The sequence below is a fragment of the Oryzias latipes genome, chromosome 2 (genome assembly GCF_053564925.1).
Source record: "Oryzias latipes strain Hd-rR chromosome 2, Olatipes_Hd-rR_3.1".
NCBI lineage: Eukaryota > Metazoa > Chordata > Actinopteri > Beloniformes > Adrianichthyidae > Oryzias > Oryzias latipes.
In genome coordinates, this window is record NC_136238.1 from 20,802,141 (window position 1) to 20,823,575 (window position 21,435).

A 21,435-nucleotide genomic window follows, 5' to 3' on the forward strand; every position below is an offset into this window, starting at 1 on the left:
TGTCCAAGATCCAACAAAATGTAACGCGTATATATAGATAGGGATAGACAGAGAGAAAGCACTAGTTGCATCACACCTAAAACTGCTCACATTTTGCGTTCCGAAGATGGACATGAAGCTTTCACTGTTCTAAGACATCTTTGTTTTTTACATTGTAAACAGGGGAGAGCGCGAACGCAGTCCCCCACTACCACAAATTATGCAGTTGAGATTCCCACATTTGGGGAATTCACAAGGGTCAGCACGGTCAGGGTGCAATGACAGAGCCTCTCCTTGGGCAAATCACCTTCTTGATCATGGTGTCACCCCTGCCAGGTAAGTATGTCTTCTTGGGTTCAAACAAGGATGACTGCTTCCCCAGTCCTTGACTCTGGCAGTAGGTTTAGCAAGCATTTTCCTAATCCCTGAGTCAGACCCATGACCAATACTTTTTGCCATGTTAAAACACTGCTTGTGTTTTGTTATATTGTGTAAAGTTGACATACTTCTGTGAGCCCTGCTTTATGGCCGGAAAAAGAATTGTTTTACAGTTTCTTTTCCTGTTAAAAGAAACATTCATTGGCTTGTGGGTCCCCATCCCCACCCACCAGTGACATCAGAAGGCTGAGAACTTGTCTTCCAGCTGTGGAGCTTACTAAAGGCAGTACGTGTTCAACTTCCTGCTGAAAAGCAAATCTATGTGGAGCCAGCTCAATCAGTCATGAAACGCTTGGCAGAATCCCATAAGAAGATGTTAGTTGCCTGTCAGTGCAACACAAGACGTCTTGAGTTCAGTCAAAATTGAATGTTCTAAGGGTGTGGTTTCCATGCCCCCTTTGCTTGGCTCAGAGGCCACTTTTCTGGCTGTTGTTTCCTACTTGAGCTCAAACTTGCTGTGGAAAGAGATGTGACTTTTGCGTTGTCCCACATCCCCAATGCAAGGGAGGATTTTGTGGTGGTTTTCCACACCCAACGGCTGATGTCTTTTGCACCTGGCCAGCCATCTTTGTAAGGAAGGGACACTAACGCTACCGTCAGACGCATGCAAGCCAATGTAGCCTATAGACGGGCTCTGGTCCTGTCCAAGATCCAACAAAATGTAACGCGTATATATAGATAGGGATAGACAGAGAGAAAGCACTAGTTGCATCACACCTAAAACTGCTCACATTTTGCGTTCCGAAGATGGACATGAAGCTTTCACTGTTCTAAGACATCTTTGTTTTTTACATTGTAAACAGGGGAGAGCGCGAACGCAGTCCCCCACTACCACAAATTATGCAGTTGAGATTCCCACATTTGGGGAATTCACAAGGGTCAGCACGGTCAGGGTGCAATGACAGAGCCTCTCCTTGGGCAAATCACCTTCTTGATCATGGTGTCACCCCTGCCAGGTAAGTATGTCTTCTTGGGTTCAAACAAGGATGACTGCTTCCCCAGTCCTTGACTCTGGCAGTAGGTTTAGCAAGCATTTTCCTAATCCCCGAGTCAGACCCATGACCAATACTTTTTGCCATGTTAAAACACTGCTTGTGTTTTGTTATATTGTGTAAAGTTGACATACTTCTGTGAGCCCTGCTTTATGGCCGGAAAAAGAATTGTTTTACAGTTTCTTTTCCTGTTAAAAGAAACATTCATTGGCTTGTGGGTCCCCATCCCCACCCACCAGTGACATCAGAAGGCTGAGAACTTGTCTTCCAGCTGTGGAGCTTACTAAAGGCAGTATGTGTTCAACTTCCTGCTGAAAAGCAAATCTATGTGGAGCCAGCTCAATCAGTCATGAAACGCTTGGCAGAATCCCATAAGAAGATGTTAGTTGCCTGTCAGTGCAACACAAGACGTCTTGAGTTCAGTCAAAATTGAATGTTCTAAGGGTGTGGTTTCCATGCCCCCTTTGCTTGGCTCAGAGGCCACTTTTCTGGCTGTTGTTTCCTACTTGAGCTCAAACTTGCTGTGGAAAGAGATGTGACTTTTGCGTTGTCCCACATCCCCAATGCAAGGGAGGATTTTGTGGTGGTTTTCCACACCCAACGGCTGATGTCTTTTGCACCTGGCCAGCCATCTTTGTAAGGAAGGGACACTAACGCTAACGTCAGACGCATGCAAGCCAATGTAGCCTATAGACGGGCTCTGGTCCTGTCCAAGATCCAACAAAATGTAACGCGTATATATAGATAGGGATAGACAGAGAGAAAGCACTAGTTGCATCACACCTAAAACTGCTCACATTTTGCGTTCCGAAGATGGACATGAAGCTTTCACTGTTCTAAGACATCTTTGTTTTTTACATTGTAAACAGGGGAGAGCGCGAACGCAGTCCCCCACTACCACAAATTATGCAGTTGAGATTCCCACATTTGGGGAATTCACAAGGGTCAGCACGGTCAGGGTGCAATGACAGAGCCTCGCCTTGGGCAAACCACCTTCTTGATCATGGTGTCACCCCTGCCAGGTAAGTATGTCTTCTTGGGTTCAAACAAGGATGACTGCTTCCCCAGTCCTTGACTCTGGCAGTAGGTTTAGCAAGTGCCCCATGCATTTTCCTAATCCCCGAGTCAGACCCATGACCAATACTTTTTGCCATGTTAAAACACTGCTTGTGTTTTGTTATATTGTGTAAAGTTGACATACTTCTGTGAGCCCTGCTTTATGGCCGGAAAAAGAATTGTTTTACAGTTTCTTTTCCTGTTAAAAGAAACATTCATTGGCTTGTGGGTCCCCATCCCCACCCACCAGTGACATCAGAAGGCTGAGAACTTGTCTTCCAGCTGTGGAGCTTACTAAAGGCAGTACGTGTTCAACTTCCTGCTGAAAAGCAAATCTATGTGGAGCCAGCTCAATCAGTCATGAAACGCTTGGCAGAATCCCATAAGAAGATGTTAGTTGCCTGTCAGTGCAACACAAGACGTCTTGAGTTCAGTCAAAATTGAATGTTCTAAGGGTGTGGTTTCCATGCCCCCTTTGCTTGGCTCAGAGGCCACTTTTCTGGCTGTTGTTTCCTACTTGAGCTCAAACTTGCTTTGTAAAGAGATGTGACTTTTGCGTTGTCCCACATCCCCAATGCAAGGGAGGATTTTGTGGTGGTTTTCCACACCCAACGGCTGATGTCTTTTGCACCTGGCCAGCCATCTTTGTAAGGAAGGGACACTAACGCTAACGTCAGACGCATGCAAGCCAATGTAGCCTATAGACGGGCTCTGGTCCTGTCCAAGATCCAACAAAATGTAACGCGTATATATAGATAGGGATAGAGAGAGAGAAAGCACTAGTTGCATCACACCTAAAACTGCTCACATTTTGCATTCCGAAGATGGACATGAAGCTTTCACTGTTCTAAGACATCTTTGTCTTTTACATTGTAAACAGGGGAGAGCGCGAACGCAGTCCCCCACTACCACAAATTATGCAGTTGAGATTCCCACATTTGGGGAATTCACAAGGGTCAGCACGGTCAGGGTGCAATGACAGAGCCTCGCCTTGGGCAAACCACCTTCTTGATCATGGTGTCACCCCTGCCAGGTAAGTATGTCTTCTTGGGTTCAAACAAGGATGACTGCTTCCCCAGTCCTTGACTCTGGCAGTAGGTTTAGCAAGTGCCCCATGCATTTTCCTAATCCCCGAGTCAGACCCATGACCAATACTTTTTGCCATGTTAAAACACTGCTTGTGTTTTGTTATATTGTGTAAAGTTGACATACTTCTGTGAGCCCTGCTTTATGGCCGGAAAAAGAATTGTTTTACAGTTTCTTTTCCTGTTAAAAGAAACATTCATTGGCTTGTGGGTCCCCATCCCCACCCACCAGTGACATCAGAAGGCTGAGAACTTGTCTTCCAGCTGTGGAGCTTACTAAAGGCAGTACGTGTTCAACTTCCTGCTGAAAAGCAAATCTATGTGGAGCCAGCTCAATCAGTCATGAAACGCTTGGCAGAATCCCATAAGAAGATGTTAGTTGCCTGTCAGTGCAACACAAGACGTCTTGAGTTCAGTCAAAATTGAATGTTCTAAGGGTGTGGTTTCCATGCCCCCTTTGCTTGGCTCAGAGGCCACTTTTCTGGCTGTTGTTTCCTACTTGAGCTCAAACTTGCTGTGGAAAGAGATGTGACTTTTGCGTTGTCCCACATCCCCAATGCAAGGGAGGATTTTGTGGTGGTTTTCCACACCCAACGGCTGATGTCTTTTGCACCTGGCCAGCCATCTTTGTAAGGAAGGGACACTAACGCTAACGTCAGACGCATGCAAGCCAATGTAGCCTATAGACGGGCTCTGGTCCTGTCCAAGATCCAACAAAATGTAACGCGTATATATAGATATAGATAGGGATAGAGAGAGAGAAAGCACTAGTTGCATCACACCTAAAACTGCTCACATTTTGCATTCCGAAGATGGACATGAAGCTTTCACTGTTCTAAGACATCTTTGTCTTTTACATTGTAAACAGGGGAGAGCGCGAACGCAGTCCCCCACTACCACAAATTATGCAGTTGAGATTCCCACATTTGGGGAATTCACAAGGGTCAGCACGGTCAGGGTGCAATGACAGAGCCTCGCCTTGGGCAAACCACCTTCTTGATCATGGTGTCACCCCTGCCAGGTAAGTATGTCTTCTTGGGTTCAAACAAGGATGACTGCTTCCCCAGTCCTTGACTCTGGCAGTAGGTTTAGCAAGTGCCCCATGCATTTTCCTAATCCCCGAGTCAGACCCATGACCAATACTTTTTGCCATGTTAAAACACTGCTTGTGTTTTGTTATATTGTGTAAAGTTGACATACTTCTGTGAGCCCTGCTTTAAGGCCGGAAAAAGAATTGTTTTACAGTTTCTTTTCCTGTTAAAAGAAACATTCATTGGCTTGTGGGTCCCCATCCCCACCCACCAGTGACATCAGAAGGCTGAGAACTTGTCTTCCAGCTGTGGAGCTTACTAAAGGCAGTACGTGTTCAACTTCCTGCTGAAAAGCAAATCTATGTGGAGCCAGCTCAATCAGTCATGAAACGCTTGGCAGAATCCCATAAGAAGATGTTAGTTGCCTGTCAGTGCAACACAAGACGTCTTGAGTTCAGTCAAAATTGAATGTTCTAAGTGTGTGGTTTCCATGCCCCCTTTGCTTGGCTCAGAGGCCACTTTTGTGGCTGTTGTTTCCTACTTGAGCTCAAACTTGCTTTGGAAAGAGATGTGACTTTTGCGTTGTCCCACATCCCCAATGCAAGGGAGGATTTTGTGGTGGTTTTCCACACCCAACGGCTGATGTGTTTTGCACCTGGCCAGCCATCTTTGTAAGGAAGGGACACTAACGCTAACGTCAGACGCATGCAAGCCAATGTAGCCTATAGACGGGCTCTGGTCCTGTCCAAGATCCAACAAAATGTAACGCGTATATATAGATAGGGATAGAGAGAGAGAAAGCACTAGTTGCATCACACCTAAAACTGCTCACAGTTTGCGTTCCGAAGATGGACATGAAGCTTTCACTGTTCTAAGACATCTTTGTCTTTTACATTGTAAACAGGGGAGAGCGCGAACGCAGTCCCCCACTACCACAAATTATGCAGTTGAGATTCCCACATTTGGGGAATTCACAAGGGTCAGCACGGTCAGGGTGCAATGACAGAGCCTCGCCTTGGGCAAACCACCTTCTTGATCATGGTGTCACCCCTGCCAGGTAAGTATGTCTTCTTGGGTTCAAACAAGGATGACTGCTTCCCCAGTCCTTGACTCTGGCAGTAGGTTTAGCAAGTGCCCCATGCATTTTCCTAATCCCCGAGTCAGACCCATGACCAATACTTTTTGCCATGTTAAAACACTGCTTGTGTTTTGTTATATTGTGTAAAGTTGACATACTTCTGTGAGCCCTGCTTTATGGCCGGAAAAAGAATTGTTTTACAGTTTCTTTTCCTGTTAAAAGAAACATTCATTGGCTTGTGGGTCCCCATCCCCACCCACCAGTGACATCAGAAGGCTGAGAACTTGTCTTCCAGCTGTGGAGCTTACTAAAGGCAGTACGTGTTCAACTTCCTGCTGAAAAGCAAATCTATGTGGAGCCAGCTCAATCAGTCATGAAACGCTTGGCAGAATCCCATAAGAAGATGTTAGTTGCCTGTCAGTGCAACACAAGACGTCTTGAGTTCAGTCAAAATTGAATGTTCTAAGGGTGTGGTTTCCATGCCCCCTTTGCTTGGCTCAGAGGCCACTTTTCTGGCTGTTGTTTCCTACTTGAGCTCAAACTTGCTTTGGAAAGAGATGTGACTTTTGCGTTGTCCCACATCCCCAATGCAAGGGAGGATTTTGTGGTGGTTTTCCACACCCAACGGCTGATGTCTTTTGCACCTGGCCAGCCATCTTTGTAAGGACGGGACACTAACGCTAACGTCAGACGCATGCAAGCCAATGTAGCCTATAGACGGGCTCTGGTCCTGTCCAAGATCCAACAAAATGTAACGCGTATATATAGATAGGGATAGAGAGAGAGAAAGCACTAGTTGCATCACACCTAAAACTGCTCACATTTTGCATTCCGAAGATGGACATGAAGCTTTCACTGTTCTAAGACATCTTTGTCTTTTACATTGTAAACAGGGGAGAGCGCGAACGCAGTCCCCCACTACCACAAATTATGCAGTTGAGATTCCCACATTTGGGGAATTCACAAGGGTCAGCACGGTCAGGGTGCAATGACAGAGCCTCGCCTTGGGCAAACCACCTTCTTGATCATGGTGTCACCCCTGCCAGGTAAGTATGTCTTCTTGGGTTCAAACAAGGATGACTGCTTCCCCAGTCCTTGACTCTGGCAGTAGGTTTAGCAAGTGCCCCATGCATTTTCCTAATCCCCGAGTCAGACCCATGACCAATACTTTTTGCCATGTTAAAACACTGCTTGTGTTTTGTTATATTGTGTAAAGTTGACATACTTCTGTGAGCCCTGCTTTATGGCCGGAAAAAGAATTGTTTTACAGTTTCTTTTCCTGTTAAAAGAAACATTCATTGGCTTGTGGGTCCCCATCCCCACCCACCAGTGACATCAGAAGGCTGAGAACTTGTCTTCCAGCTGTGGAGCTTACTAAAGGCAGTACGTGTTCAACTTCCTGCTGAAAAGCAAATCTATGTGGAGCCAGCTCAATCAGTCATGAAACGCTTGGCAGAATCCCATAAGAAGATGTTAGTTGCCTGTCAGTGCAACACAAGACGTCTTGAGTTCAGTCAAAATTGAATGTTCTAAGGGTGTGGTTTCCATGCCCCCTTTGCTTGGCTCAGAGGCCACTTTTCTGGCTGTTGTTTCCTACTTGAGCTCAAACTTGCTGTGGAAAGAGATGTGACTTTTGCGTTGTCCCACATCCCCAATGCAAGGGAGGATTTTGTGGTGGTTTTCCACACCCAACGGCTGATGTCTTTTGCACCTGGCCAGCCATCTTTGTAAGGAAGGGACACTAACGCTAACGTCAGACGCATGCAAGCCAATGTAGCCTATAGACGGGCTCTGGTCCTGTCCAAGATCCAACAAAATGTAACGCGTATATATAGATATAGATAGGGATAGAGAGAGAGAAAGCACTAGTTGCATCACACCTAAAACTGCTCACATTTTGCATTCCGAAGATGGACATGAAGCTTTCACTGTTCTAAGACATCTTTGTCTTTTACATTGTAAACAGGGGAGAGCGCCAACGCAGTCCCCCACTACCACAAATTATGCAGTTGAGATTCCCACATTTGGGGAATTCACAAGGGTCAGCACGGTCAGGGTGCAATGACAGAGCCTCGCCTTGGGCAAACCACCTTCTTGATCATGGTGTCACCCCTGCCAGGTAAGTATGTCTTCTTGGGTTCAAACAAGGATGACTGCTTCCCCAGTCCTTGACTCTGGCAGTAGGTTTAGCAAGTGCCCCATGCATTTTCCTAATCCCCGAGTCAGACCCATGACCAATACTTTTTGCCATGTTAAAACACTGCTTGTGTTTTGTTATATTGTGTAAAGTTGACATACTTCTGTGAGCCCTGCTTTAAGGCCGGAAAAAGAATTGTTTTACAGTTTCTTTTCCTGTTAAAAGAAACATTCATTGGCTTGTGGGTCCCCATCCCCACCCACCAGTGACATCAGAAGGCTGAGAACTTGTCTTCCAGCTGTGGAGCTTACTAAAGGCAGTACGTGTTCAACTTCCTGCTGAAAAGCAAATCTATGTGGAGCCAGCTCAATCAGTCATGAAACGCTTGGCAGAATCCCATAAGAAGATGTTAGTTGCCTGTCAGTGCAACACAAGACGTCTTGAGTTCAGTCAAAATTGAATGTTCTAAGGGTGTGGTTTCCATGCCCCCTTTGCTTGGCTCAGAGGCCACTTTTCTGGCTGTTGTTTCCTACTTGAGTTCAAACTTGCTTTGGAAAGAGATGTGACTTTTGCGTTGTCCCACATCCCCAATGCAAGGGAGGATTTTGTGGTGGTTTTCCACACCCAACGGCTGATGTGTTTTGCACCTGGCCAGCCATCTTTGTAAGGAAGGGACACTAACGCTAACGTCAGACGCATGCAAGCCAATGTAGCCTATAGACGGGCTCTGGTCCTGTCCAAGATCCAACAAAATGTAACGCGTATATATAAATAGGGATAGAGAGAGAGAAAGCACTAGTTGCATCACACCTAAAACTGCTCACATTTTGCATTCCGAAGATGGACATGAAGCTTTCACTGTTCTAAGACATCTTTGTCTTTTACATTGTAAACAGGGGAGAGCGCGAACGCAGTCCCCCACTACCACAAATTATGCAGTTGAGATTCCCACATTTGGGGAATTCACAAGGGTCAGCACGGTCAGGGTGCAATGACAGAGCCTCGCCTTGGGCAAACCACCTTCTTGATCATGGTGTCACCCCTGCCAGGTAAGTATGTCTTCTTGGGTTCAAACAAGGATGACTGCTTCCCCAGTCCTTGACTCTGGCAGTAGGTTTAGCAAGTGCCCCATGCATTTTCCTAATCCCCGAGTCAGACCCATGACCAATACTTTTTGCCATGTTAAAACACTGCTTGTGTTTTGTTATATTGTGTAAAGTTGACATACTTCTGTGAGCCCTGCTTTATGGCCGGAAAAAGAATTGTTTTACAGTTTCTTTTCCTGTTAAAAGAAACATTCATTGGCTTGTGGGTCCCCATCCCCACCCACCAGTGACATCAGAAGGCTGAGAACTTGTCTTCCAGCTGTGGAGCTTACTAAAGGCAGTACGTGTTCAACTTCCTGCTGAAAAGCAAATCTATGTGGAGCCAGCTCAATCAGTCATGAAACGCTTGGCAGAATCCCATAAGAAGATGTTAGTTGCCTGTCAGTGCAACACAAGACGTCTTGAGTTCAGTCAAAATTGAATGTTCTAAGGGTGTGGTTTCCATGCCCCCTTTGCTTGGCTCAGAGGCCACTTTTCTGGCTGTTGTTTCCTACTTGAGCTCAAACTTGCTTTGGAAAGAGATGTGACTTTTGCGTTGTCCCACATCCCCAATGCAAGGGAGGATTTTGTGGTGGTTTTCCACACCCAACGGCTGATGTCTTTTGCACCTGGCCAGCCATCTTTGTAAGGAAGGGACACTAACGCTAACGTCAGACGCATGCAAGCCAATGTAGCCTATAGACGGGCTCTGGTCCTGTCCAAGATCCAACAAAATGTAACGCGTATATATAGATAGGGATAGAGAGAGAGAAAGCACTAGTTGCATCACACCTAAAACTGCTCACATTTTGCGTTCCGAAGATGGACATGAAGCTTTCACTGTTCTAAGACATCTTTGTCTTTTACATTGTAAACAGGGGAGAGCGCGAACGCAGTCCCCCACTACCACAAATTATGCAGTTGAGATTCCCACATTTGGGGAATTCACAAGGGTCAGCACGGTCAGGGTGCAATGACAGAGCCTCGCCTTGGGCAAACCACCTTCTTGATCATGGTGTCACCCCTGCCAGGTAAGTATGTCTTCTTGGGTTCAAACAAGGATGACTGCTTCCCCAGTCCTTGACTCTGGCAGTAGGTTTAGCAAGTGCCCCATGCATTTTCCTAATCCCCGAGTCAGACCCATGACCAATACTTTTTGCCATGTTAAAACACTGCTTGTGTTTTGTTATATTGTGTAAAGTTGACATACTTCTGTGAGCCCTGCTTTATGGCCGGAAAAAGAATTGTTTTACAGTTTCTTTTCCTGTTAAAAGAAACATTCATTGGCTTGTGGGTCCCCATCCCCACCCACCAGTGACATCAGAAGGCTGAGAACTTGTCTTCCAGCTGTGGAGCTTACTAAAGGCAGTACGTGTTCAACTTCCTGCTGAAAAGCAAATCTATGTGGAGCCAGCTCAATCAGTCATGAAACGCTTGGCAGAATCCCATAAGAAGATGTTAGTTGCCTGTCAGTGCAACACAAGACGTCTTGAGTTCAGTCAAAATTGAATGTTCTAAGGGTGTGGTTTCCATGCCCCCTTTGCTTGGCTCAGAGGCCACTTTTCTGGCTGTTGTTTCCTACTTGAGCTCAAACTTGCTGTGGAAAGAGATGTGACTTTTGCGTTGTCCCACATCCCCAATGCAAGGGAGGATTTTGTGGTGGTTTTCCACACCCAACGGCTGATGTCTTTTGCACCTGGCCAGCCATCTTTGTAAGGAAGGGACACTAACGCTAACGTCAGACGCATGCAAGCCAATGTAGCCTATAGACGGGCTCTGGTCCTGTCCAAGATCCAACAAAATGTAACGCGTATATATAGATAGGCATAGAGAGAGAGAAAGCACTAGTTGCATCACACCTAAAACTGCTCACATTTTGCATTCCGAAGATGGACATGAAGCTTTCACTGTTCTAAGACATCTTTGTCTTTTACATTGTAAACAGGGGAGAGCGCGAACGCAGTCCCCCACTACCACAAATTATGCAGTTGAGATTCCCACATTTGGGGAATTCACAAGGGTCAGCACGGTCAGGGTGCAATGACAGAGCCTCGCCTTGGGCAAACCACCTTCTTGATCATGGTGTCACCCCTGCCAGGTAAGTATGTCTTCTTGGGTTCAAACAAGGATGACTGCTTCCCCAGTCCTTGACTCTGGCAGTAGGTTTAGCAAGTGCCCCATGCATTTTCCTAATCCCCGAGTCAGACCCATGACCAATACTTTTTGCCATGTTAAAACACTGCTTGTGTTTTGTTATATTGTGTAAAGTTGACATACTTCTGTGAGCCCTGCTTTATGGCCGGAAAAAGAATTGTTTTACAGTTTCTTTTCCTGTTAAAAGAAACATTCATTGGCTTGTGGGTCCCCATCCCCACCCACCAGTGACATCAGAAGGCTGAGAACTTGTCTTCCAGCTGTGGAGCTTACTAAAGGCAGTACGTGTTCAACTTCCTGCTGAAAAGCAAATCTATGTGGAGCCAGCTCAATCAGTCATGAAACGCTTGGCAGAATCCCATAAGAAGATGTTAGTTGCCTGTCAGTGCAACACAAGACGTCTTGAGTTCAGTCAAAATTGAATGTTCTAAGGGTGTGGTTTCCATGCCCCCTTTGCTTGGCTCAGAGGCCACTTTTCTGGCTGTTGTTTCCTACTTGAGCTCAAACTTGCTTTGGAAAGAGATGTGACTTTTGCGTTGTCCCACATCCCCAATGCAAGGGAGGATTTTGTGGTGGTTTTCCACACCCAACGGCTGATGTCTTTTGCACCTGGCCAGCCATCTTTGTAAGGAAGGGACACTAACGCTAACGTCAGACGCATGCAAGCCAATGTAGCCTATAGACGGGCTCTGGTCCTGTCCAAGATCCAACAAAATGTAACGCGTATATATAGATATAGATAGGGATAGAGAGAGAGAAAGCACTAGTTGCATCACACCTAAAACTGCTCACATTTTGCATTCCGAAGATGGACATGAAGCTTTCACTGTTCTAAGACATCTTTGTCTTTTACATTGTAAACAGGCGAGAGCGCGAACGCAGTCCCCCACTACCACAAATTATGCAGTTGAGATTCCCACATTTGGGGAATTCACAAGGGTCAGCACGGTCAGGGTGCAATGACAGAGCCTCGCCTTTGGCAAACCACCTTCTTGATCATGGTGTCACCCCTGCCAGGTAAGTATGTCTTCTTGGGTTCAAACAAGGATGACTGCTTCCCCAGTCCTTGACTCTGGCAGTAGGTTTAGCAAGTGCCCCATGCATTTTCCTAATCCCCGAGTCAGACCCATGACCAATACTTTTTGCCATGTTAAAACACTGCTTGTGTTTTGTTATATTGTGTAAAGTTGACATACTTCTGTGAGCCCTGCTTTATGGCCGGAAAAAGAATTGTTTTACAGTTTCTTTTCCTGTTAAAAGAAACATTCATTGGCTTGTGGGTCCCCACCCCCACCCACCAGTGACATCAGAAGGCTGAGAACTTGTCTTCCAGCTGTGGAGCTTACTAAAGGCAGTACGTGTTCAACTTCCTGCTGAAAAGCAAACCTATGTGGAACCAGCTCAATCAGTCATGAAACGCTTGGCAGAATCCCATAAGAAGATGTTAGTTGCCTGTCAGTGCAACACAAGACGTCTTGAGTTCAGTCAAAATTGAATGTTCTAAGGGTGTGGTTTCCATGCCCCCTTTGCTTGGCTCAGAGGCCACTTTTCTGGCTGTTGTTTCCTACTTGAGCTCAAACTTGCTGTGGAAAGAGATGTGACTTTTGCGTTGTCCCACATCCCCAATGCAAGGGAGGATTTTGTGGTGGTTTTCCACACCCAACGGCTGATGTCTTTTGCACCTGGCCAGCCATCTTTGTAAGGAAGGGACACTAACGCTAACGTCAGACGCATGCAAGCCAATGTAGCCTATAGACGGGCTCTGGTCCTGTCCAAGATCCAACAAAATGTAACGCGTATATATAGATAGGGATAGAGAGAGAGAAAGCACTAGTTGCATCACACCTAAAACTGCTCACATTTTGCATTCCGAAGAGGGACATGAAGCTTTCACTGTTCTAAGACATCTTTGTCTTTTACATTGTAAACAGGGGAGAGCGCGAACGCAGTCCCCCACTACCACAAATTATGCAGTTGAGATTCCCACATTTGGGGAATTCACAAGGGTCAGCACGGTCAGGGTGCAATGACAGAGCCTCGCCTTGGGCAAACCACCTTCTTGATCATGGTGTCACCCCTGCCAGGTAAGTATGTCTTCTTGGGTTCAAACAAGGATGACTGCTTCCCCAGTCCTTGACTCTGGCAGTAGGTTTAGCAAGTGCCCCATGCATTTTCCTAATCCCCGAGTCAGACCCATGACCAATACTTTTTGCCATGTTAAAACACTGCTTGTGTTTTGTTATATTGTGTAAAGTTGACATACTTCTGTGAGCCCTGCTTTATGGCCGGAAAAAGAATTGTTTTACAGTTTCTTTTCCTGTTAAAAGAAACATTCATTGGCTTGTGGGTCCCCATCCCCACCCACCAGTGACATCAGAAGGCTGAGAACTTGTCTTCCAGCTGTGGAGCTTACTAAAGGCAGTACGTGTTCAACTTCCTGCTGAAAAGCAAATCTATGTGGAGCCAGCTCAATCAGTCATGAAACGCTTGGCAGAATCCCATAAGAAGATGTTAGTTGCCTGTCAGTGCAACACAAGACGTCTTGAGTTCAGTCAAAATTGAATGTTCTAAGGGTGTGGTTTCCATGCCCCCTTTGCTTGGCTCAGAGGCCACTTTTCTGGCTGTTGTTTCCTACTTGAGCTCAAACTTGCTTTGTAAAGAGATGTGACTTTTGCGTTGTCCCACATCCCCAATGCAAGGGAGGATTTTGTGGTGGTTTTCCACACCCAACGGCTGATGTCTTTTGCACCTGGCCAGCCATCTTTGTAAGGAAGGGACACTAACGCTAACGTCAGACGCATGCAAGCCAATGTAGCCTATAGACGGGCTCTGGTCCTGTCCAAGATCCAACAAAATGTAACGCGTATATATAGATAGGGATAGAGAGAGAGAAAGCACTAGTTGCATCACACCTAAAACTGCTCACATTTTGCATTCCGAAGATGGACATGAAGCTTTCACTGTTCTAAGACATCTTTGTCTTTTACATTGTAAACAGGGGAGAGCGCGAACGCAGTCCCCCACTACCACAAATTATGCAGTTGAGATTCCCACATTTGGGGAATTCACAAGGGTCAGCACGGTCAGGGTGCAATGACAGAGCCTCGCCTTGGGCAAACCACCTTCTTGATCATGGTGTCACCCCTGCCAGGTAAGTATGTCTTCTTGGGTTCAAACAAGGATGACTGCTTCCCCAGTCCTTGACTCTGGCAGTAGGTTTAGCAAGTGCCCCATGCATTTTCCTAATCCCCGAGTCAGACCCATGACCAATACTTTTTGCCATGTTAAAACACTGCTTGTGTTTTGTTATATTGTGTAAAGTTGACATACTTCTGTGAGCCCTGCTTTATGGCCGGAAAAAGAATTGTTTTACAGTTTCTTTTCCTGTTAAAAGAAACATTCATTGGCTTGTGGGTCCCCATCCCCACCCACCAGTGACATCAGAAGGCTGAGAACTTGTCTTCCAGCTGTGGAGCTTACTAAAGGCAGTACGTGTTCAACTTCCTGCTGAAAAGCAAATCTATGTGGAGCCAGCTCAATCAGTCATGAAACGCTTGGCAGAATCCCATAAGAAGATGTTAGTTGCCTGTCAGTGCAACACAAGACGTCTTGAGTTCAGTCAAAATTGAATGTTCTAAGGGTGTGGTTTCCATGCCCCCTTTGCTTGGCTCAGAGGCCACTTTTCTGGCTGTTGTTTCCTACTTGAGCTCAAACTTGCTGTGGAAAGAGATGTGACTTTTGCGTTGTCCCACATCCCCAATGCAAGGGAGGATTTTGTGGTGGTTTTCCACACCCAACGGCTGATGTCTTTTGCACCTGGCCAGCCATCTTTGTAAGGAAGGGACACTAACGCTAACGTCAGACGCATGCAAGCCAATGTAGCCTATAGACGGGCTCTGGTCCTGTCCAAGATCCAACAAAATGTAACGCGTATATATAGATATAGATAGGGATAGAGAGAGAGAAAGCACTAGTTGCATCACACCTAAAACTGCTCACATTTTGCATTCCGAAGATGGACATGAAGCTTTCACTGTTCTAAGACATCTTTGTCTTTTACATTGTAAACAGGGGAGAGCGCGAACGCAGTCCCCCACTACCACAAATTATGCAGTTGAGATTCCCACATTTGGGGAATTCACAAGGGTCAGCACGGTCAGGGTGCAATGACAGAGCCTCGCCTTGGGCAAACCACCTTCTTGATCATGGTGTCACCCCTGCCAGGTAAGTATGTCTTCTTGGGTTCAAACAAGGATGACTGCTTCCCCAGTCCTTGACTCTGGCAGTAGGTTTAGCAAGTGCCCCATGCATTTTCCTAATCCCCGAGTCAGACCCATGACCAATACTTTTTGCCATGTTAAAACACTGCTTGTGTTTTGTTATATTGTGTAAAGTTGACATACTTCTGTGAGCCCTGCTTTAAGGCCGGAAAAAGAATTGTTTTACAGTTTCTTTTCCTGTTAAAAGAAACATTCATTGGCTTGTGGGTCCCCATCCCCACCCACCAGTGACATCAGAAGGCTGAGAACTTGTCTTCCAGCTGTGGAGCTTACTAAAGGCAGTACGTGTTCAACTTCCTGCTGAAAAGCAAATCTATGTGGAGCCAGCTCAATCAGTCATGAAACGCTTGGCAGAATCCCATAAGAAGATGTTAGTTGCCTGTCAGTGCAACACAAGACGTCTTGAGTTCAGTCAAAATTGAATGTTCTAAGTGTGTGGTTTCCATGCCCCCTTTGCTTGGCTCAGAGGCCACTTTTGTGGCTGTTGTTTCCTACTTGAGTTCAAACTTGCTTTGGAAAGAGATGTGACTTTTGCGTTGTCCCACATCCCCAATGCAAGGGAGGATTTTGTGGTGGTTTTCCACACCCAACGGCTGATGTGTTTTGCACCTGGCCAGCCATCTTTGTAAGGAAGGGACACTAACGCTAACGTCAGACGCATGCAAGCCAATGTAGCCTATAGACGGGCTCTGGTCCTGTCCAAGATCCAACAAAATGTAACGCGTATATATAGATAGGGATAGAGAGAGAGAAAGCACTAGTTGCATCACACCTAAAACTGCTCACAGTTTGCGTTCCGAAGATGGACATGAAGCTTTCACTGTTCTAAGACATCTTTGTCTTTTACATTGTAAACAGGGGAGAGCGCGAACGCAGTCCCCCACTACCACAAATTATGCAGTTGAGATTCCCACATTTGGGGAATTCACAAGGGTCAGCACGGTCAGGGTGCAATGACAGAGCCTCGCCTTGGGCAAACCACCTTCTTGATCATGGTGTCACCCCTGCCAGGTAAGTATGTCTTCTTGGGTTCAAACAAGGATGACTGCTTCCCCAGTCCTTGACTCTGGCAGTAGGTTTAGCAAGTGCCCCATGCATTTTCCTAATCCCCGAGTCAGACCCATGACCAATACTTTTTGCCATGTTAAAACACTGCTTGTGTTTTGTTATATTGTGTAAAGTTGACATACTTCTGTGAGCCCTGCTTTATGGCCGGAAAAAGAATTGTTTTACAGTTTCTTTTCCTGTTAAAAGAAACATTCATTGGCTTGTGGGTCCCCACCCCCACCCACCAGTGACATCAGAAGGCTGAGAACTTGTCTTCCAGCTGTGGAGCTTACTAAAGGCAGTACGTGTTCAACTTCCTGCTGAAAAGCAAATCTATGTGGAGCCAGCTCAATCAGTCATGAAACGCTTGGCAGAATCCCATAAGAAGATGTTAGTTGCCTGTCAGTGCAACACAAGACGTCTTGAGTTCAGTCAAAATTTAATGTTCTAAGGGTGTGGTTTCCATGCCCCCTTTGCTTGGCTCAGAGGCCACTTTTCTGGCTGCTGTTTCCTACTTGAGCTCAAACTTGCTGTGGAAAGAGATGTGACTTTTGCGTTGTCCCACATCCCCAATGCAAGGGAGGATTTTGTGGTGGTTTTCCACACCCAACGGCTGATGTCTTTTGCACCTGGCCAGCCATCTTTGTAAGGAAGGGACACTAACGCTAACGTCAGACGCATGCAAGCCAATGTAGCCTATAGACGGGCTCTGGTCCTGTCCAAGATCCAACAAAATGTAACGCGTATATATAGATAGGGATAGACAGAGAGAAAGCACTAGTTGCATCACACCTAAAACTGCTCACATTTTGCGTTCCGAAGATGGACATGAAGCTTTCACTGTTCTAAGACATCTTTGTTTTTTACATTGTAAACAGGGGAGAGCGCGAACGCAGTCCCCCACTACCACAAATTATGCAGTTGAGATTCCCACATTTGGGGAATTCACAAGGGTCAGCACGGTCAGGGTGCAATGACAGAGCCTCTCCTTGGGCAAACCACCTTCTTGATCATGGTGTCACCCCTGCCAGGTAAGTATGTCTTCTTGGGTTCAAACAAGGATGACTGCTTCCCCAGTCCTTGACTCTGGCAGTAGGTTTAGCAAGTGCCCCATGCATTTTCCTAATCCCCGAGTCAGACCCATGACCAATACTTTTTGCCATGTTAAAACACTGCTTGTGTTTTGTTATATTGTGTAAAGTTGACATACTTCTGTGAGCCCTGCTTTATGGCCGGAAAAAGAATTGTTTTACAGTTTCTTTTCCTGTTAAAAGAAACATTCATTGGCTTGTGGGTCCCCATCCCCACCCACCAGTGACATCAGAAGGCTGAGAACTTGTCTTCCAGCTGTGGAGCTTACTAAAGGCAGTACGTGTTCAACTTCCTGCTGAAAAGCAAATCTATGTGGAGCCAGCTCAATCAGTCATGAAACGCTTGGCAGAATCCCATAAGAAGATGTTAGTTGCCTGTCAGTGCAACACAAGACGTCTTGAGTTCAGTCAAAATTGAATGTTCTAAGGGTGTGGTTTCCATGCCCCCTTTGCTTGGCTCAGAGGCCACTTTTCTGGCTGTTGTTTCCTACTTGAGCTCAATCTTGCTTTGGAAAGAGATGTGACTTTTGCGTTGTCCCACATCCCCAATGCAAGGGAGGATTTTGTGGTGGTTTTCCACACCCAACGGCTGATGTCTTTTGCACCTGGCCAGCCATCTTTGTAAGGAAGGGACACTAACGCTAACGTCAGACGCATGCAAGCCAATGTAGCCTATAGACGGGCTCTGGTCCTGTCCAAGATCCAACAAAATGTAACGCGTATATATAGATAGGGATAGAGAGAGAGAAAGCACTAGTTGCATCACACCTAAAACTGCTCACATTTTGCATTCCGAAGATGGACATGAAGCTTTCACTGTTCTAAGACATCTTTGTCTTTTACATTGTAAACAGGGGAGAGCGCGAACGCAGTCCCCCACTACCACAAATTATGCAGTTGAGATTCCCACATTTGGGGAATTCACAAGGGTCAGCACGGTCAGGGTGCAATGACAGAGCCTCGCCTTGGGCAAACCACCTTCTTGATCATGGTGTCACCCATGCCAGGTAAGTATGTCTTCTTGGGTTCAAACAAGGATGACTGCTTCCCCAGTCCTTGACTCTGGCAGTAGGTTTAGCAAGTGCCCCATGCATTTTCCTAATCCCCGAGTCAGACCCATGACCAATACTTTTTGCCATGTTAAAACACTGCTTGTGTTTTGTTATATTGTGTAAAGTTGACATACTTCTGTGAGCCCTGCTTTATGGCCGGAAAAAGAATTGTTTTACAGTTTCTTTTCCTGTTAAAAGAAACATTCATTGGCTTGTGGGTCCCCATCCCCACCCACCAGTGACATCAGAAGGCTGAGAACTTGTCTTCCAGCTGTGGAGCTTACTAAAGGCAGTACGTGTTCAACTTCCTGCTGAAAAGCAAATCTATGTGGAGCCAGCTCAATCAGTCATGAAACGCTTGGCAGAATCCCATAAGAAGATGTTAGTTGCCTGTCAGTGCAACACAAGACGTCTTGAGTTCAGTCAAAATTGAATGTTCTAAGGGTGTGGTTTCCATGCCCCCTTTGCTTGGCTCAGAGGCCACTTTTCTGGCTGTTGTTTCCTACTTGAGCTCAAACTTGCTGTGGAAAGAGATGTGACTTTTGCGTTGTCCCACATCCCCAATGCAAGGGAGGATTTTGTGGTGGTTTTCCACACCCAACGGCTGATGTCTTTTGCACCTGGCCAGCCATCTTTGTAAGGAAGGGACACTAACGCTAACGTCAGACGCATGCAAGCCAATGTAGCCTATAGACGGGCTCTGGTCCTGTCCAAGATCCAACAAAATGTAACGCGTATATATAGATAGGGATAGACAGAGAGAAAGCACTAGTTGCATCACACCTAAAACTGCTCACATTTTGCGTTCCGAAGATGGACATGAAGCTTTCACTGTTCTAAGACATCTTTGTTTTTTACATTGTAAACAGGGGAGAGCGCGAACGCAGTCCCCCACTACCACAAATTATGCAGTTGAGATTCCCACATTTGGGGAATTCACAAGGGTCAGCACGGTCAGGGTGCAATGACAGAGCCTCTCCTTGGGCAAATCACCTTCTTGATCATGGTGTCACCCCTGCCAGGTAAGTATGTCTTCTTGGGTTCAAACAAGGATGACTGCTTCCCCAGTCCTTGACTCTGGCAGTAGGTTTAGCAAGCATTTTCCTAATCCCCGAGTCAGACCCATGACCAATACTTTTTGCCATGTTAAAACACTGCTTGTGTTTTGTTATATTGTGTAAAGTTGACATACTTCTGTGAGCCCTGCTTTATGGCCGGAAAAAGAATTGTTTTACAGTTTCTTTTCCTGTTAAAAGAAACATTCATTGGCTTGTGGGTCCCCATCCCCACCCACCAGTGACATCAGAAGGCTGAGAACTTGTCTTCCAGCTGTGGAGCTTACTAAAGGCAGTACGTGTTCAACTTCCTGCTGAAAAGCAAATCTATGTGGAGCCAGCTCAATCAGTCATGAAACGCTTGGCAGAATCCCATAAGAAGATGTTAGTTGCCTGTCAGTGCAACACAAGACGTCTTGAGTTCAGTCAAAATTGAATGTTCTAAGGGTGTGGTTTCCATGCCCCCTTTGCTTGGCTCAGAGGCCACTTTTCTGGCTGTTGTTTCCTACTTGAGCTCAAACTTGCTGTGGAAAGAGATGTGACTTTTGCGTTGTCCCACATCCCCAATGCAAGGGAGGATTTTGTGGTGGTTTTCCACACCCAACGGCTGATGTCTTTTGCACCTGGCCAGCCATCTTTGTAAGGAAGGGACACTAACGCTAACGTCAGACGCATGCAAGCCAATGTAGCCTATAGACGGGCTCTGGTCCTGTCCAAGATCCAACAAAATGTAACGCGTATATATAGATAGGCATAGAGAGAGAGAAAGCACTAGTTGCATCACACCTAAAACTGCTCACATTTTGCATTCCGAAGATGGACATGAAGCTTTCACTGTTCTAAGACATCTTTGTCTTTTACATTGTAAACAGGGGAGAGCGCGAACGCAGTCCCCCACTACCACAAATTATGCAGTTGAGATTCCCACATTTGGGGAATTCACAAGGGTCAGCACGGTCAGGGTGCAATGACAGAGCCTCGCCTTGGGCAAACCACCTTCTTGATCATGGTGTCACCCCTGCCAGGTAAGTATGTCTTCTTGGGTTCAAACAAGGATGACTGCTTCCCCAGTCCTTGACTCTGGCAGTAGGTTTAGCAAGTGCCCCATGCATTTTCCTAATCCCCGAGTCAGACCCATGACCAATACTTTTTGCCATGTTAAAACACTGCTTGTGTTTTGTTATATTGTGTAAAGTTGACATACTTCTGTGAGCCCTGCTTTAAGGCCGGAAAAAGAATTGTTTTACAGTTTCTTTTCCTGTTAAAAGAAACATTCATTGGCTTGTGGGTCCCCATCCCCACCCACCAGTGACATCAGAAGGCTGAGAACTTGTCTTCCAGCTGTGGAGCTTACTAAAGGCAGTACGTGTTCAACTTCCTGCTGAAAAGCAAATCTATGTGGAGCCAGCTCAATCAGTCATGAAACGCTTGGCAGAATCCCATAAGAAGATGTTAGTTGCCTGTCAGTGCAACACAAGACGTCTTGAGTTCAGTCAAAATTGAATGTTCTAAGTGTGTGGTTTCCATGCCCCCTTTGCTTGGCTCAGAGGCCACTTTTGTGGCTGTTGTTTCCTACTTGAGTTCAAACTTGCTTTGGAAAGAGATGTGACTTTTGCGTTGTCCCACATCCCCAATGCAAGGGAGGATTTTGTGGTGGTTTTCCACACCCAACGGCTGATGTGTTTTGCACCTGGCCAGCCATCTTTGTAAGGAAGGGACACTAACGCTAACGTCAGACGCATGCAAGCCAATGTAGCCTATAGACGGGCTCTGGTCCTGTCCAAGATCCAACAAAATGTAACGCGTATATATAGATAGGGATAGAGAGAGAGAAAGCACTAGTTGCATCACACCTAAAACTGCTCACAGTTTGCG

The 21,435-nt window shown here is 46.1% G+C and overlaps 20 non-coding genes across 20 annotated transcripts; all 20 read right to left on the reverse strand.

Annotated features, from left to right (window-relative positions):
* Positions 1-159: 159 nt before the first annotated feature.
* Positions 160-323, reverse strand: LOC144990640 (U1 spliceosomal RNA). The gene has a single exon (XR_013654598.1). It is a non-coding gene; the product is annotated as a U1 spliceosomal RNA (small nuclear RNA).
* An 894-nt stretch (positions 324-1,217) lies between these two features.
* LOC144990641 (U1 spliceosomal RNA) lies at positions 1,218-1,381 on the reverse strand. The gene has a single exon (XR_013654600.1). It is a non-coding gene; the product is annotated as a U1 spliceosomal RNA (small nuclear RNA).
* An 894-nt stretch (positions 1,382-2,275) lies between these two features.
* Positions 2,276-2,439, reverse strand: LOC144990768 (U1 spliceosomal RNA). Its single transcript, XR_013654719.1, has one exon. It is a non-coding gene; the product is annotated as a U1 spliceosomal RNA (small nuclear RNA).
* Positions 2,440-3,342: 903 nt separating this feature from the next.
* LOC144990769 (U1 spliceosomal RNA) lies at positions 3,343-3,506 on the reverse strand. The gene has a single exon (XR_013654720.1). It is a non-coding gene; the product is annotated as a U1 spliceosomal RNA (small nuclear RNA).
* Positions 3,507-4,415: 909 nt separating this feature from the next.
* On the reverse strand, positions 4,416-4,579 carry LOC144990770 (U1 spliceosomal RNA). The gene has a single exon (XR_013654721.1). It is a non-coding gene; the product is annotated as a U1 spliceosomal RNA (small nuclear RNA).
* A 903-nt stretch (positions 4,580-5,482) lies between these two features.
* LOC144990772 (U1 spliceosomal RNA) lies at positions 5,483-5,646 on the reverse strand. Its single transcript, XR_013654723.1, has one exon. It is a non-coding gene; the product is annotated as a U1 spliceosomal RNA (small nuclear RNA).
* Positions 5,647-6,549: 903 nt separating this feature from the next.
* On the reverse strand, positions 6,550-6,713 carry LOC144990773 (U1 spliceosomal RNA). Its single transcript, XR_013654724.1, has one exon. It is a non-coding gene; the product is annotated as a U1 spliceosomal RNA (small nuclear RNA).
* A 909-nt stretch (positions 6,714-7,622) lies between these two features.
* LOC144990611 (U1 spliceosomal RNA) lies at positions 7,623-7,786 on the reverse strand. The gene has a single exon (XR_013654569.1). It is a non-coding gene; the product is annotated as a U1 spliceosomal RNA (small nuclear RNA).
* A 903-nt stretch (positions 7,787-8,689) lies between these two features.
* On the reverse strand, positions 8,690-8,853 carry LOC144990774 (U1 spliceosomal RNA). The gene has a single exon (XR_013654725.1). It is a non-coding gene; the product is annotated as a U1 spliceosomal RNA (small nuclear RNA).
* A 903-nt stretch (positions 8,854-9,756) lies between these two features.
* On the reverse strand, positions 9,757-9,920 carry LOC144990775 (U1 spliceosomal RNA). Its single transcript, XR_013654726.1, has one exon. It is a non-coding gene; the product is annotated as a U1 spliceosomal RNA (small nuclear RNA).
* Positions 9,921-10,823: 903 nt separating this feature from the next.
* LOC144990776 (U1 spliceosomal RNA) lies at positions 10,824-10,987 on the reverse strand. The gene has a single exon (XR_013654727.1). It is a non-coding gene; the product is annotated as a U1 spliceosomal RNA (small nuclear RNA).
* Positions 10,988-11,896: 909 nt separating this feature from the next.
* Positions 11,897-12,060, reverse strand: LOC144990687 (U1 spliceosomal RNA). Its single transcript, XR_013654646.1, has one exon. It is a non-coding gene; the product is annotated as a U1 spliceosomal RNA (small nuclear RNA).
* Positions 12,061-12,963: 903 nt separating this feature from the next.
* Positions 12,964-13,127, reverse strand: LOC144990777 (U1 spliceosomal RNA). Its single transcript, XR_013654728.1, has one exon. It is a non-coding gene; the product is annotated as a U1 spliceosomal RNA (small nuclear RNA).
* Positions 13,128-14,030: 903 nt separating this feature from the next.
* Positions 14,031-14,194, reverse strand: LOC144990778 (U1 spliceosomal RNA). The gene has a single exon (XR_013654729.1). It is a non-coding gene; the product is annotated as a U1 spliceosomal RNA (small nuclear RNA).
* Positions 14,195-15,103: 909 nt separating this feature from the next.
* LOC144990779 (U1 spliceosomal RNA) lies at positions 15,104-15,267 on the reverse strand. Its single transcript, XR_013654730.1, has one exon. It is a non-coding gene; the product is annotated as a U1 spliceosomal RNA (small nuclear RNA).
* A 903-nt stretch (positions 15,268-16,170) lies between these two features.
* On the reverse strand, positions 16,171-16,334 carry LOC144990780 (U1 spliceosomal RNA). Its single transcript, XR_013654731.1, has one exon. It is a non-coding gene; the product is annotated as a U1 spliceosomal RNA (small nuclear RNA).
* A 903-nt stretch (positions 16,335-17,237) lies between these two features.
* On the reverse strand, positions 17,238-17,401 carry LOC144990588 (U1 spliceosomal RNA). Its single transcript, XR_013654545.1, has one exon. It is a non-coding gene; the product is annotated as a U1 spliceosomal RNA (small nuclear RNA).
* A 903-nt stretch (positions 17,402-18,304) lies between these two features.
* LOC144990657 (U1 spliceosomal RNA) lies at positions 18,305-18,468 on the reverse strand. Its single transcript, XR_013654616.1, has one exon. It is a non-coding gene; the product is annotated as a U1 spliceosomal RNA (small nuclear RNA).
* Positions 18,469-19,371: 903 nt separating this feature from the next.
* Positions 19,372-19,535, reverse strand: LOC144990642 (U1 spliceosomal RNA). Its single transcript, XR_013654601.1, has one exon. It is a non-coding gene; the product is annotated as a U1 spliceosomal RNA (small nuclear RNA).
* An 894-nt stretch (positions 19,536-20,429) lies between these two features.
* LOC144990781 (U1 spliceosomal RNA) lies at positions 20,430-20,593 on the reverse strand. Its single transcript, XR_013654732.1, has one exon. It is a non-coding gene; the product is annotated as a U1 spliceosomal RNA (small nuclear RNA).
* Positions 20,594-21,435: the final 842 nt, after the last annotated feature.